We start from the raw sequence: 14,215 nt of genomic DNA, 5'->3' as shown, positions 1-14,215 counted from the left end.
ACCAGAATAACACCTTCGATATCTATTGGAATGGAACATCAAGCTCAACACCTTGCATTTTCACCACCCTGTGAAGTTCATCAAAATATATTTACTCGTTTAATGTCACATGCACAACTACAGTGAAATGCCTTTCTTGCAAACTCTAAACCCAACAATGCACAGTAATCATAATTTATTTAATCTGTAGCCTAATAAACTGCATGCTTTCCGGACGAGTCATAGTGGGAGGACCACACAACATGTCACAGCGTGACTCAAAATGTACTTTGATATGATGGTTATTATATCAATATTTGCGCATAAAAGCTTTTCCACCGACATTCTCGCATCGTTTTTTTACCGACACAAAAAAATATCCCACCGTGTCTAGCATATTTTGTTTTGTCGACATTAGGAAAGTTTCCAGAAAAATGTTGTTTCCGTCAGGCCTGTCATTATTAATTTTTTATTTGACATGTAACGTTACTTTACTCACAATAAAAGGTTGGATGGAAACCTAACCTGGTCTCAGAGCATTTAGTATTACTCTGTACAGAAATCCTTGACATTCCATTTATGACCTGTTCCAGGAAGCTAGGCTTCTGTCTCAGGTCACTACTTCACAGGACAGGCATTTGAACATATATATTTTGTTATAAAATATATTTTGTTGTTGTTGCAAAAATACCTTCTGGAGCAAGTGAAAGTTCATATTCGTTAATAACACACTTGTATGACATCTCTAAATACAAATAAAATAGGTCAATTGTGCCTAGTTGGTTTAGACACAGAAAAAGACAGTAATATTCCTGCTAGCCATGATTGGCTGAGACAATGGATGGGCTGGACATGCCGAGAGATGAGATTGGATTGGTCTGCCATGTAGCATGGTTCTGTCCATAACATGAGCTGCTCCGTATGTGTACATAATCCTTGCTACCACAGCTTTTTTGAAAGATGTCTTGAGGAACTGCAAAAGTGTGGCTCCCGTTCTCAACATCGCTGCCCGCTATAAACAAAGATCAGTGTGAAAAAGTTGTGATGGACTACTTTCTGGAGGACGATCGTGCCATTCTGACTCACTCTGGTTCTGAAAATGAATCAGACAATGAGGAAATGCATGATTTAGGTAGAAACATTTTTCATTGAATCAGACTGTAGATTCTTCTGATGACAGTGATGGGGAAGAAACGGAAATGATTGCAAATGTGGAAGGAGTTGAAAAGATAACACAGAAGGCTGTTGTATAAAACACCTGTCTCTGGATTACATCTTCAAACTACGGGCAACCATGGCATCCATGACAGAGAGGGAGAATGGTTCATCCATGTACAGTGCCTTGCGAAAGTATTCGGCCCCCTTGAACTTTGCGACCTTTTGCCACATTTCAGGCTTCAAACATAAAGATATAAAACTGTATTTTTTTGTGAAGAATCAACAACAAGTGGGACACAATCATGAAGTGGAACAATATTTATTGGATATTTCAAACTTTTTTAACAAATCAAAAACTGAAAAATTGGGCGTGCAAAATTATTCAGCCCCCTTAAGTTAATATTTTGTAGCGCCACCTTTTGCTGCGATTACAGCTGTAAGTCGCTTGGGGTATGTCTCTATCAGTTTTGCACATCGAGAGACTGAATTTTTTTCCCATTCCTCCTTGCAAAACAGCTCAAGCTCAGTGAGGTTGGATGGAGAGCATTTGTGAACAGCAGTTTTCAGTTCTTTCCACAGATTCTCGATTGGATTCAGGTCTGGACTTTGACTTGGCCATTCTAACACCTGAATATGTTTATTTTTGAACCATTCCATTGTAGATTTTGCTTTAAGTTTTGGATCATTGTCTTGTTGGAAGACAAATCTCCGTCCCAGTCTCAGGTCTTTTGCAGACTCCATCAGGTTTTCTTCCAGAATGGTCCTGTATTTGGCTCCATCCATCTTCCCATCAATTTTAACCATCTTCCCTGTCCCTGCTGAAGAAAAGCAGGCCCAAACCATGATGCTGCCACCACCATGTTTGACAGTGGGGATGGTGTGTTCAGGGTGATGAGCTATGTTGCTTTTACGCCAAACATAACGTTTTGCATTGTTGCCAAAAAGTTCAATTTTGGTTTCATCTGACCAGAGCACCTTCTTCCACATGCTTGGTGTGTCTCCCAGGTGGCTTGTGGAAAACTTTAAACAACACTTTTTATGGATAGCTTTAAGAAATGGATTTCTTCTTGCCACTCTTCCATAAAGGCCAGATTTGTGCAATATACGACTGATTGTTGTCCTATGGACAGAGTCTCCCACCTCAGCTGTAGATCTCTGCAGTTCATCCAGAGTGATCATGGGCCTCTTGGCTGCATCTCTGATCAGTCTTCTCCTTGTATGAGCTGAAAGTTTAGAGGGACGGCCAGGTCTTGGTAGATTTGCAGTGGTCTGATACTCCTTCCATTTCAATATTATCGCTTGCACAGTGCTCCTTGGGATGTTTAAAGCTTGGGAAATCTTTTTGTATCCAAATCCGGCTTTAAACTTCTTCACAACAGTATCTCGGACCTGCCTGGTGTGTTCCTTGTTCTTCATGATGCTCTCTGCGCTTTTGACGGACCTCTGAGACTATCACAGTGCAGGTGCATTTATACAGAGACTTGATTACACACAGGTGGATTGTATTTATCATCATTAGTCATTTAGGTCAACATTGGATCATTCAGAGATCCTCACTGAACTTCTGGAGAGAGTTTGCTGCACTGAAAGTAAAGGGGCTGAATAATTTTGCACGCCCAATTTTTCAGTTTTTGATTTGTTCAAAAAGTTTGAAATATCCAATAAATGTCATTCCACTTCATGATTGTGTCCCACTTGTTGTTGATTCTTCACAAAAAAATACAGTTTTATATCTTTATGTTTGAAGCCTGAAATGTGGCAAAAGGTCGCAAAGTTCAAGGGGGCCGAATACTTTCGCAAGGCACTGTATATGGGCAAGAGTCTAGCAACATTTTCAGATATTATACGTTTCAGACTTTGTCATAAAGTCATTTTCCTTGCAAATTAAAGCATACTGTTAGCTAGCTAGCTACCGTTAGCTGGCTGGCTCGCTAGCTAACGTTACGTGTATGATCTGTGCAGTAATATTATTTGTATCTCAGAAATCCATTTACATTGCTAGTTATAGCCTAATGTTAGCTAGCTAACTAACATTGAACCTAGTTGGTTAGCTTTAGCTACCTGCAGATTCATGCAGGGAAGTATGGGTTGGGATTATGGTTCATTGTTTAGCTAGCTAGGTACCTAGCTACATGTCTAAACAAAGGACTCCACTATGCAAGTAACCATTTCACTGTACTGTTTACACCTTCTGTATCCTGTGCATGTCACAAATAAACTTAGATTTTATTTGATATAGTGTGTGTTTACCAGAGACGGTAATGTGAGGAATAACATGACCTGCATCAAAGTCAGATTAGGATTAGGGCAGAGGACTAGATAAAGTATATTTTTACTACTACTTTTTGCTACTTACTTTCACCACTTTTAATCTTGAAATCTTTGGTTACTTACTACACTATGTTACTCTTTTTAGTACATGTGAATCCTTAAAGAGATGGGTGGGGCTAAGGCTTAAAATGGTGTGAACGATGCTGAATGGGTGTAGACAAAGAAGAGCTCTCCAGTAGGTGTACCAAAACATTCAAGGATATTTTCTCAAAAGTGGGTTTACAAGTTTATTAACCTTCAAAGAATATTTACTTTCCTATTGTTCCTCAACTGCAGTATATGATATACCATTTTCTAGCTCTGAAACTTTACTGTTAGCCAATTTAAAAAACACAATTTAAAATGTTGCTACATAGGACCGAGTCGAGGTGGTGGGTCACATTTATGATATGTTAAGTTTTGTATGGTATGTATAAATGTGTGCATTTCCATCACCCATTTTGTATAATATGTTACAAATTACACATTTATTATACAGTATGTTACCAATTTGTAAAACGTACAATATGTAAAAAATTAAATAAAAATTGACAATATGTTATGAATTTGCAAAATGTATGATATGTTATGAATTCTAGCTAGGTGGCTAACCTTAGGGTTAGGCTAGGAGTTAGGGTTAGGAGTTAGGTTAACGTTAAAGGGAAGGGTTAGCTAAAAGGGTTAAGGTTAGGGTTAGCTAACATGCTAAGTAGTTGCAAAGTAGTTAAAAAGTAATAAGTAGTTGAAAAGTTGCTAATTCGCTAAATTTCTCAAGTTGTCCGCGATGAGATTTGAACTCGCAACCTTTGTGCTGCTAGATGTTTGCGTTATATGCCCACCCATCTACCTGACCAACCACCCACCCTACATCTGTCTTATGTAACCATACCAAACGTAACGTAACTTGTGTCACATCCTGATCTGTTTCACCTGTCTTTGTGCTTGTCTCCACCCCCCTCCAGGTGTTGCCAATCTTCCCCATTATCCCCAATGTATTTATACCCATGTTGTCTGTCTATTGCCAGTTCATTTTGTTTCGTGAAACCTACCAGCGTTTTCCCCCTTGCTCCTGTCTGTTCTAGTTCCTGTTTTCTAGTTTTTCCCGGTTTTGAACATTCTGCCTGCCCTGACCCTGAGCCTGCCTGCCGTTCTGTACCTTGCCACACCACACTGGATTATTGTCCCCTGCCTGCCCTGACTCTGAGACTGCCTGCTATTCTGAACCTTTTGCACCTTATCTGGATTACTGACATACGACTGCCCTTGACCTGTCATTTTGCCTGCCCCTGTACTAGTAGTAAACTTTTGTTACTTCGACACTGTCTGCATCTGGGTCTTACCTGAAACATGATAGTACAAACTGGCTAGTAACACCCGCAATACAGGCAACTCCTAGTGTGAAGCCTAAGCTGGAGACAGCCAAACTCTGCCTAGTTGCATAGGCTCGGTAAGAGGTGAATCTGCAGTCTTCGGAGACTCTCTGGGGGACTCAGGTAGCCTCGGATTCTCTCTGCAACAAAGCCGTCAGGGACTTCCGGGATGCCTCGGAGGCTAGGTCGAGTCCTTGGACGGGTGAGTGAAATCTCCTCTCCTCTCCTTCCTTCGTTCCTGTTGTTACCCATCGATCCGAATGGTCAAGGCGATGAGCGAGTCGAGATCCGTCAGTAGTTCCCGGGCTGCAAGCTCGTCCTATACTTCCTCGGATACTACGTGCAGGAACATGTCGAACTGTGCTTCTGTGTTCCAGGCCCTGGTTAATGATGTTCTCCGCGACATGTTGAACCGGTTCGTCTTCGTCTACCTCAATGTCATCTCGTCTTCTCCTGTTCCGTCCAAGAGCACGTGCTCCATGTCCGACATGTTCCGGATGTTCGTTCCTGATGTGGTCTGCTCCTTAGTCCTGGAGTGGGCCCACTCCTCTAGGCTTGCCTGCCACCCGGGCTCCTGGCGGATCTTGGCCTTTGTGCGACAACGCTTTTGGTGGCCTACCATGGTTCCTGACGTCTCCGCGTTCGTCGACGCATGCACGATCTATGCACAGAACAAGACTCTTTGGCAAGCTCCTATTGGTCTCCTCCAACCTGTGCCTGTCCCTGGTCTCACATATCCCTGGACTTTGTCACAGGTCTCCTTCCATCTGAGGGCAACACCGCCGTAGTGGGTCAGTTTTCCAAAGCCGCCCACTTCATTCCTCTCCACAAGCTACCCTCTGCCAAAGACACGGCCCAGCTCATGGTGCAGCACGTCTTCCGGAACCATGGACTGCCAGTGGACATGGTCTCCGACCAGGGTCCTCAGTTCTCGTCCCAGTTCTGGAAGGCATTCTGCACACTCATTGGGTCGTAGGCCAGCCTGTCCTCCAGGTTCCACCCCCAGTCCAACGGCCAGTGGGAGCGAGCCAACCAACGACAACAAGTGGATTGCCACTTGCAAGCTAGTCAGTGCATGCCCTGAGTATGCGTCCTGGTAATCTGTCTGGCCCTGCGGCCTTTTGAATGTTAACCTGTTTAAAGGTCTTACTTCGGCTACAGAGAATGTGATCACGCAGTCATCCGGAACAGCTGGTGCTCTCATGCATGGTTCAGTGTTGCTAGCCTTGAATCGAGCATAGAAGGTATTTAGCTCGTCTGGTAGGCTTGCGTTACTGGACAGCTCGTGGCTGGGTTTCCCTTTGTTATCCGTGATTGTTTGCAAACCCTGCCACATCCGACGAGCGTCAGTGCCAGTGTAGTAAGATTCAGTCTTGGTCCTGTATTGACGCTTTGCATGTTTGATGGTTCATCGGAGGGCGTAGCAGGATTTCTTATAAGTGTCCGGATTAGTGTCCCGCTCCTTGAAAGCGGCAGCTTTAGCCTTTAGCTCAGTGCCGATGTTGCCTGTAATCCATTGCTTTTGGTTGCGATATGTACATATGGTCACTGTGGGGACGTTGTCGTCAATGCACTTATTAAGGAAGCTGGTGACTGATGTGGAAAACTCTTCAATGTCATTGGATGAATCCCGGAACATTTTCCAGTCTGTGCTAGCGAAACAGTCCTGTAACTTAGCATCTGCTTCACCGGACAACTTCCGTATTGGTACTGGTACTTCCTTTTTGAGTTTTTGCTTGTAAGCAGGAATCAGGAGGATATAGTTATATTCCGATTTGCCAAATGGAGGGTGAGGGAGAGCTTTGTATGCGTCTCTGTGTGTGGAGTAAAGGTGATCTAGTTGCACAGGTGACATGCTGGTAGAAATTAGGTAAAAAACGATTTCAGTTTTCTTGCATTAAAGTCACCGGCCACTAGGAGCGCTGCCTCTGAGTATTTTCTTGTTTGCTTATGGCCCTATAATGTCCGTTGAGTGCGGTCTTAGTGCCAGCATCGGTTTGTGGTAGTAAATAGACAGCTAAGAAAAATATAACTCAAGCGAGCAGAACCTTGAGGCTTCCTTAATAGAGATCACGCAGCAGTTAACAAACAGACAGACACCCCCTTTTCCCTGAGCTTCACTGACGCTGCCGTTCTGTCCTGCCAATGTATAGAAAACCCAGCTAGATGTATATTTACCATGTCCGGAGAAACATAGGTTATTACAGTTCTTCAGATAACGTTGATAGGATAGTCTCGAACGGAGCTCATCCAGTTTATTCTCCAGTGATTGCACATTTGCCAATAGAACGGAGGATAGAGGCAATTTTTCTCCACTCTCAGACGTAGTCTCGCCAGGTGTTCTGCACGCTGGTCTCTATAGCGCCGTCTCCTTCTTTGAGTGTCGGGGATTTGGGCCTGGTCCGGGATAATCAATATGTCTTTCGCCTCCGACTCATTGAAGTAGAAGTCCTCATCCAAATGGAAGTTAGTGATAGCTTTTCTGATGTTCAGAAGCTATTTTTGGTCATTGGAAACGATGGCAGAAACATTATGCACAAAAAAGTTTTGATCAGCGCAAAAAAAAATAAACAAAATAGCATAGTTGGTCAGGAGCCTATAAAACGCCGGCACAGTTGCTTTTTGTTGAAGAGGCAGCAGATAACGTTTGCTTGCGATCTTCTTTCTCCTGTGTCTGAATGAATTGGTGGCTATTTCTTTCTAGCTGGCAAAATAAGTGAACTAGATTTTGTTTGCATACTGCCAAATGTCAATAATATAGCTATGTTTGTCCCTGGTATGGGCTAGTAAAAATCCTAAACCTAGCCAGTTAGACAGTGATAGCCACAAGCTGTACTGAGGTGAGAGGGAGGAGATAATTCACTTTCTGTTTCATCTGCTGGTGGCTAGCTAATTTTCATGCAAATTAATTTTTCCACATTTATGAAATTATATTTTTTATTCTATAAAGATTGTAATTGTGTCAATATGAATATTGTAGAAAAATCCTTAGCAGTAGCAGTTTTCCATACTAAAAAGTGAAGTGCCACTTGGTCTGCATGAGCTTACCATGTACAGTAGGCTACAGGCAATATATTACCATGTACAGTAGGCTACAGGCAATATATTACCATGTACAGTAGGCTACAGGCAATATATTACCATGTACAGTAGGCTACAGGCAATATATTTCCATGTACAGTAGGCTACAGGCAATATATTACCATGTACAGTAGGCTACAGGCAATATATTACCATGTACAGTAGGCTACAGGCAATATATTACCATGTACAGTAGGCTACAGGCAATATATCACCATGTACATTAGGCTACAGGCAATATATTCCTCCATCTTGTGACTCATACAATCTTGTGTTCGGAGCTTTCTGGTAGTCTTCATCTTCATAAGCGGGGAGCATAAATTGTACAATTGTAAACTAACAAAGAATTTGTCAAGTTAGAACCCATGTATATATTAGATAATATACAGGTTCATTATCTGCTACCTGGACTTTAACCCCTACCCTAACACTTACCCTTATCCTAACCCTTTTACATTTTTACTTCAATGGGGTGAGGTCAGAGTTGGGACATCCCAAGGGTTCTGTTTAGACTTTTCCGTTATGGTACCTTACTTGGCAATAGGCTGGTACACGTTATTCGCTCACTTAATTCATTCCAGTAGTAGACTAGGCTGCTGCTCACAACCTGAGGCAGCAGTGGAAACATTTTATGAGCCTTTGAACCCATATGAACACATGTAACAGCAGCAGTATTGCCTACTGTGTGCAGAGCTTATTTAAAAGCCAGGTTGTATGACATGTTGGACCCTATATGCCCGCTTGTCAACTATAGATTATTTAAATTAGTGAGCTTGACAGATTTTCGAACCTGTAATAGACTACGCCTTTTGGCTATCTCTTATCAGTATCTGTGCTAAAGGTAAAGGTGTGTCCCGAGTTTAATACACTCGTCTATTTCTTTTCTATGGGGAAATGTGACCTAAATCTACAGCATACTTAATAAGAAACATGTTTTAATACAAATTTTTAAATGCAATATGCAGAAATAGCTCCAACATTTCCTGGTTGCTAAAATTCCAATAGTTCGCCTCATTTCAGTTTGTGTGACAAAACAAGCATGTATTGTGAAATATACAGTGCCTTGTGAAAGTATTCGGCCCCCTTGAACTTTGCGACCTTTTGCCACATTTCAGGCTTCAAACATAAAGATATAAAACTGTATTTTTTTGTGAAGAATCAACAACAAGTGGGACACAATCATGAAGTGGAACAACATTTATTGGATATTTCAAACATTTTTAACAAATCAAAAACTGAAAAATTGGGCGTGCAAAATTATTCAGCCCCTTTACTTTCAGTGCAGCAAACTCTCTCCAGAAGTTCAGTGAGGATCTCTGAATGATCCAATGTTGACCTAAATGACTAATGATGATAAATACAATCCACCTGTGTGTAATCAAGTCTCCGTATAAATGCACCTGCACTGTGATAGTCTCAGAGGTCCGTTAAAAGCGCAGAGAGCATCATGAAGAACAAGGAACACACCAGGCAGGTCCGAGATACTGTTGTGAAGAAGTTTAAAGCCGGATTTGGATACAAAAAGATTTCCCAAGCTTTAAACATCCCAAGGAGCACTGTGCAAGCGATAATATTGAAATGGAAGGAGTATCAGACCACTGCAAATCTACCAAGACCTGGCCGTCCCTCTAAACTTTCAGCTCATACAAGGAGAAGACTGATCAGAGATGCAGCCAAGAGGCCCATGACCACTCTGGATGAACTGCAGAGATCTACAGCTGAGATGGGAGACTCTGTCCATAGGACAACAATCAGTCGTATATTGCACAAATCTGGCCTTTATGGAAGAGTGGCAAGAAGAAAGCCATTTCTTAAAGATATCCATAAAAAGTGTTGTTTAAAGTTTGCCACAAGCCACCTGGGAGACACACCAAACATGTGGAAGAAGGTGCTCTGGTCAGATGAAACCAAAATTGAACTGGCAACAATGCAAAACGTTATGTTTGGCGTAAAAGCAACACAGCTGAACACACCATCCCCACTGTCAAACATGGTGGTGGCAGCATCATGGTTTGGGCCTGCTTTTCTTCAGCAGGGACAGGGAAGATGGTTAAAATTGATGGGAAGATGGATGGAGCCAAATACAGGACCATTCTGGAAGAAAACCTGATGGAGTCTGCAAAAGACCTGAGACTGGGACGGAGATTTGTCTTCCAACAAGACAATGATCCAAAACATAAAGCAAAATCTACAATGGAATGGTTCAAAAATGAACATATCCAGGTGTTAGAATGGCCAAGTCAAAGTCCAGACCTGAATCCAATCGAGAATATGTGGAAAGAACTGAAAACTGCTGTTCACAAATGCTCTCCATCCAACCTCACTGAGCTCGAGCTGTTTTGCAAGGAGGAATGGGAAAAAATGTCAGTCTCTCGATGTGCAAAACTGATAGAGACAAACCCCAAGCGACTTACAGCTGTAATCGCAGCAAAAGGTGGCGCTACAAAGTATTAACTTAAGGGGGCTGAATAATTTTGCACGCCCAATTTTTCAGTTTTTGATTTGTTAAAAAAGTTTGAAATATCCAATAAATGTCGTTCCACTTCATGATTGTGTCCCACTTGTTGTTGATTCTTCACAAAAAAATACAGTTTTATATCTTTATGTTTGAAGCCTGAAATGTGGCAAAAGTTCACAAAGTTCAAGGGGGCCGAATACTTTCGCAAGGCACTGTATTTTCCATATCCAAAAATATTTTATTTTCAGCTGTTTGAAGCTGGTGTACAAAACCCAAAGAATAAAGAAAAAAAAATCAACAACTTAAGAACCGGTAGCATAGGAATAGCACACATAGAACATATATACTGCTTCTTAGGCTTTCAATGAGAATGACAGATCTATAACACATATTTCTAAGTGAATTATGTTAGGTCGCACGGATATTGCAGCATTAAATAAACCAGGTTTAAACCACAACTAACCTTCTCACTATTACTGAGAAGATAATCATTATTATAACAAATAAATATGCAATATTGAGATGAATTTCTAGTATATGCCTATAGGCTATTTTCAAAGATGGTTTTAAAGGAGAAAGTCAAAGCATAGAATTTGTTTCCCACTGATCACGGTGTGATTAGGCCTACTTTAAGAGCACCACTTGTTTTCTCTGGCATCCCAACATAAAGTCAGAAGGGTTTACAAGATGAGCTTAATAAAATCAATATCTCCTCCAAGGATTTGTAAATATTGCTGTGCAACTTGGGAGTTGGAAGTCTATCATGCTCTGCTGGCAATCTTTTAAGATGCAAAGGTAGCACATTATTTCTTATACATACACTATTGAAACAGCTATGTATTTTCTGAAGTTCTATAACAAAAGCAGAACGGCCTTCTAGGTTCTGATATGATCTTCAAAAGACCTATTGAGTTTCCTTGAGTATTGGACTGTTAATTATTTACAGTGCCTTGCGAAAGTATTCGGCCCCCTTGAACTTTGCGACCTTTTGCCACATTTCAGGCTTCAAACATAAAGATATAAAACTGTATTTTTTTGTGAAGAATCAACAACAAGTGGGACACAATCATGAAGTGGAACGACATTTATTGGATATTTCAAACTTTTTTAACAAATCAAAAACTGAAAAATTGGGCGCACTTCCGAGGCGCACTATAGGCCTGGTGCGTGGTGCCGGCACTGGTGGTACCAGGCTGGGGACACGCACCTCTGGGCGAGTGCGAGGAGCAGGAACAGGGAGTACTAGACCCTGGAGGCACACTGGTGGCCTGGTGCCGTCACTGGTGGTACCGGGCTGGGGACACGCACCTCTGGGCGAGTGCGAGGAGCAGGAACAGGGAGTACTGGACCCTGGAGGCGCACTGGTGGCCTGGTGTGTGGTGCCGGCACTGGTGGTACCGGGCGTACTGGAGTACTGGAGACCTGGTGTGTATAGCCGGCATCAAATCTTCCGGAACTTTAACACAAGTTTCAGGCTGAGTACGAGGAACTGACACAGGTGGCATCGGACAGCTAACACGCTCCTCAGGGCGAATGCCGTGCATACTACGCCAAATTAACAGCTCTCGCTCTTCACTCTCCTCCAGTCTGTCCAATAACTCCTTGACAATCTCAGACTCACCCCTCAACTTCGCCGACTGCTCCAAGTGCCAGGGTTTCTGTAGTGACGTCTCTAGCACGGAGATGCAGTACCTTAGACCGCTGCGCCACTCAGTAGCGCCTCAAACAGTGGTTGATGCATGCAGTGCGCCACTCAGTAGCGCTTCAAACAGTGGTTGATGCATGCAGTGAAATAACTGGCATGATTGAAAAACAAACCAGGGGGAAAGCGGCTTTCTTTCGCTAGTCCAGTGCATACAGATGACATGTCTTTTCCCTACCCCTGTTCCTGCCCATTTGATAACGAACTATTCTAAATCTAAACAAATTTGGCATATTAGTAAAGACCAGATTCAATTGAGAATAGTGAAAATATGATCACCTTATGAGAGGTAAGAAACAGAGAGCAAGCTTTTTTTGCTACTTTCTCAAATCATCAATAGCCTGTAGTCGCATCATGCAGCCCAAATATGTTTTGATTTCAAAGACATTCTATGATTTGTATAATTCACAACATAAATTGTCAAATAACTCTAAATCCAGCATATAGGTTATGTTTCAACTGATCACTTTTACGCTCAACATAGCCAATTGATATAGGCACTCGCTCCGGAATGGGAAAAATATCCTGTCTATTTTATTCAGCTAGTTAAATTGTATTCTTCTGACTATAAAATCATATAAAATAAGGACGCGGGACTTATACACATATCTTGCTAAATGAACAAGCCTACAGGCTAGGATAATATACAATAGCCCAAATCATATTATGTTCTTCTGAAATAAATGTTCTTCATATCATGTTTCTTTAGACCTGCCTAAAATAAAGAAAGGATTTATTGTGATGGTGTACGCGTGGAGGCCTTGTATGCGTGGAGGCCTGGAGATGCTAAATGTGTTTATGTTTATTAACGGTCAATTACCATGAGGCTGGCAACTTTTGCATGACAATAACCATCTGACAAAAATGTTATGACCGCCACAGTATTAGACCAGACCATCTTTTATTGGGATGGGCTGGACGAAATTGACACAAAAAAAGTATGTGGACACCCCTTCAAATTAGTAGATTCGGCTAATTCAGGACACCCACTGCTGACATATCAAATTCAGCACACAGCCATGCAATCATCATAGACAAGCATTGACAGTAGCATGGCCTTACTGAAGAGCTCAGTGACTTTCAACGTGGCACCGCCATAGGATGTCATCTTTCCAACGAGTCAGTTCGTAAAATTTCTGCCCTGGTCAACTGAAAGTGCTGTTATTGTGAAGTGGAAAGTTCTAAGAGCAACAATGGCTCAGCCACGAAGTGGTAGGCTACACAAGCTCACAGAACAGGACCACCGAGTCCTGAAGCCCGTTAAAATCATCTGTCCTCGGTTGCACACAAGCCTAAGATCACCATGTGCAATGCCAAGAGTGGCTGAAGTGATGTAAAGCTTGCAACCATTGGACTCTGGAGCAGTGGAAACGCAGATGCTTGGAGAACGCTACCTGCCCGAATGCATACTGCCAACTGTGAAGTTTGGTGGAGGAGGAATAATGGTGTGGGGCTGTTTTTCGTGGTTTGGACTAGGCCCCTTAGTTCCAGTGAAGGGAAATCTTAATGCTATGGCATATAACGACATTCTAGACGATTCTGTGCTTCCAACTTTGTGGCAACAGTTTGTGGAAGGCCCTTTCCAGATTCAGCATTACAATGCTGAAAGCGATGTCCATACAGAAATGGTTTGTTGAGATCGGTGTGGAAGAACTTGACTGGCCTGCACAGAACCTCAACCCCATCGAACACCTTTGAGATTAACTGGAACACCGACTGCGAGCCAGGCCTAATCGCCCAACATCAGTGCCCCAACCTCACTAATGCTCTTGTGGCTGAATGGAAGCAAGTCCCTCCAGCAATATTCCAACATCTAGTGGAAAGCCATCCCAGAAGAGTGGAGGCTGTTATAGCAGCAAAAGGGTTGCCAACTCCATATTAATGCCCATGATTTTGGAATGAGATGTAGGCGAGCAGGTGTCCACATACTTTTGGCCATGTAGTGTATGTATTAATTTGTGGATGTCCATCACCCATTTCATATGATACATTCCCAATTACAATTCATATTATATGTTATATATAAAACATACAAAATGTTACAAATTCTAGCTAGGTGGCTAACTTTAGTGGCTAACTTTTGCAAAGTAGCTAAACTGTAGTAAGTAGTTGAAAAGTTGCTAACGTCGTCGTGATGACATCTGAAATTGCAACCTT

This window comes from Oncorhynchus mykiss, chromosome 1 (genome assembly GCF_057628025.1).
Source record: "Oncorhynchus mykiss isolate SJ-2025 chromosome 1, ASM5762802v1, whole genome shotgun sequence".
Taxonomy (NCBI): domain Eukaryota; kingdom Metazoa; phylum Chordata; class Actinopteri; order Salmoniformes; family Salmonidae; genus Oncorhynchus; species Oncorhynchus mykiss.
Note: the sequence above shows the minus strand (reverse complement) of the source record.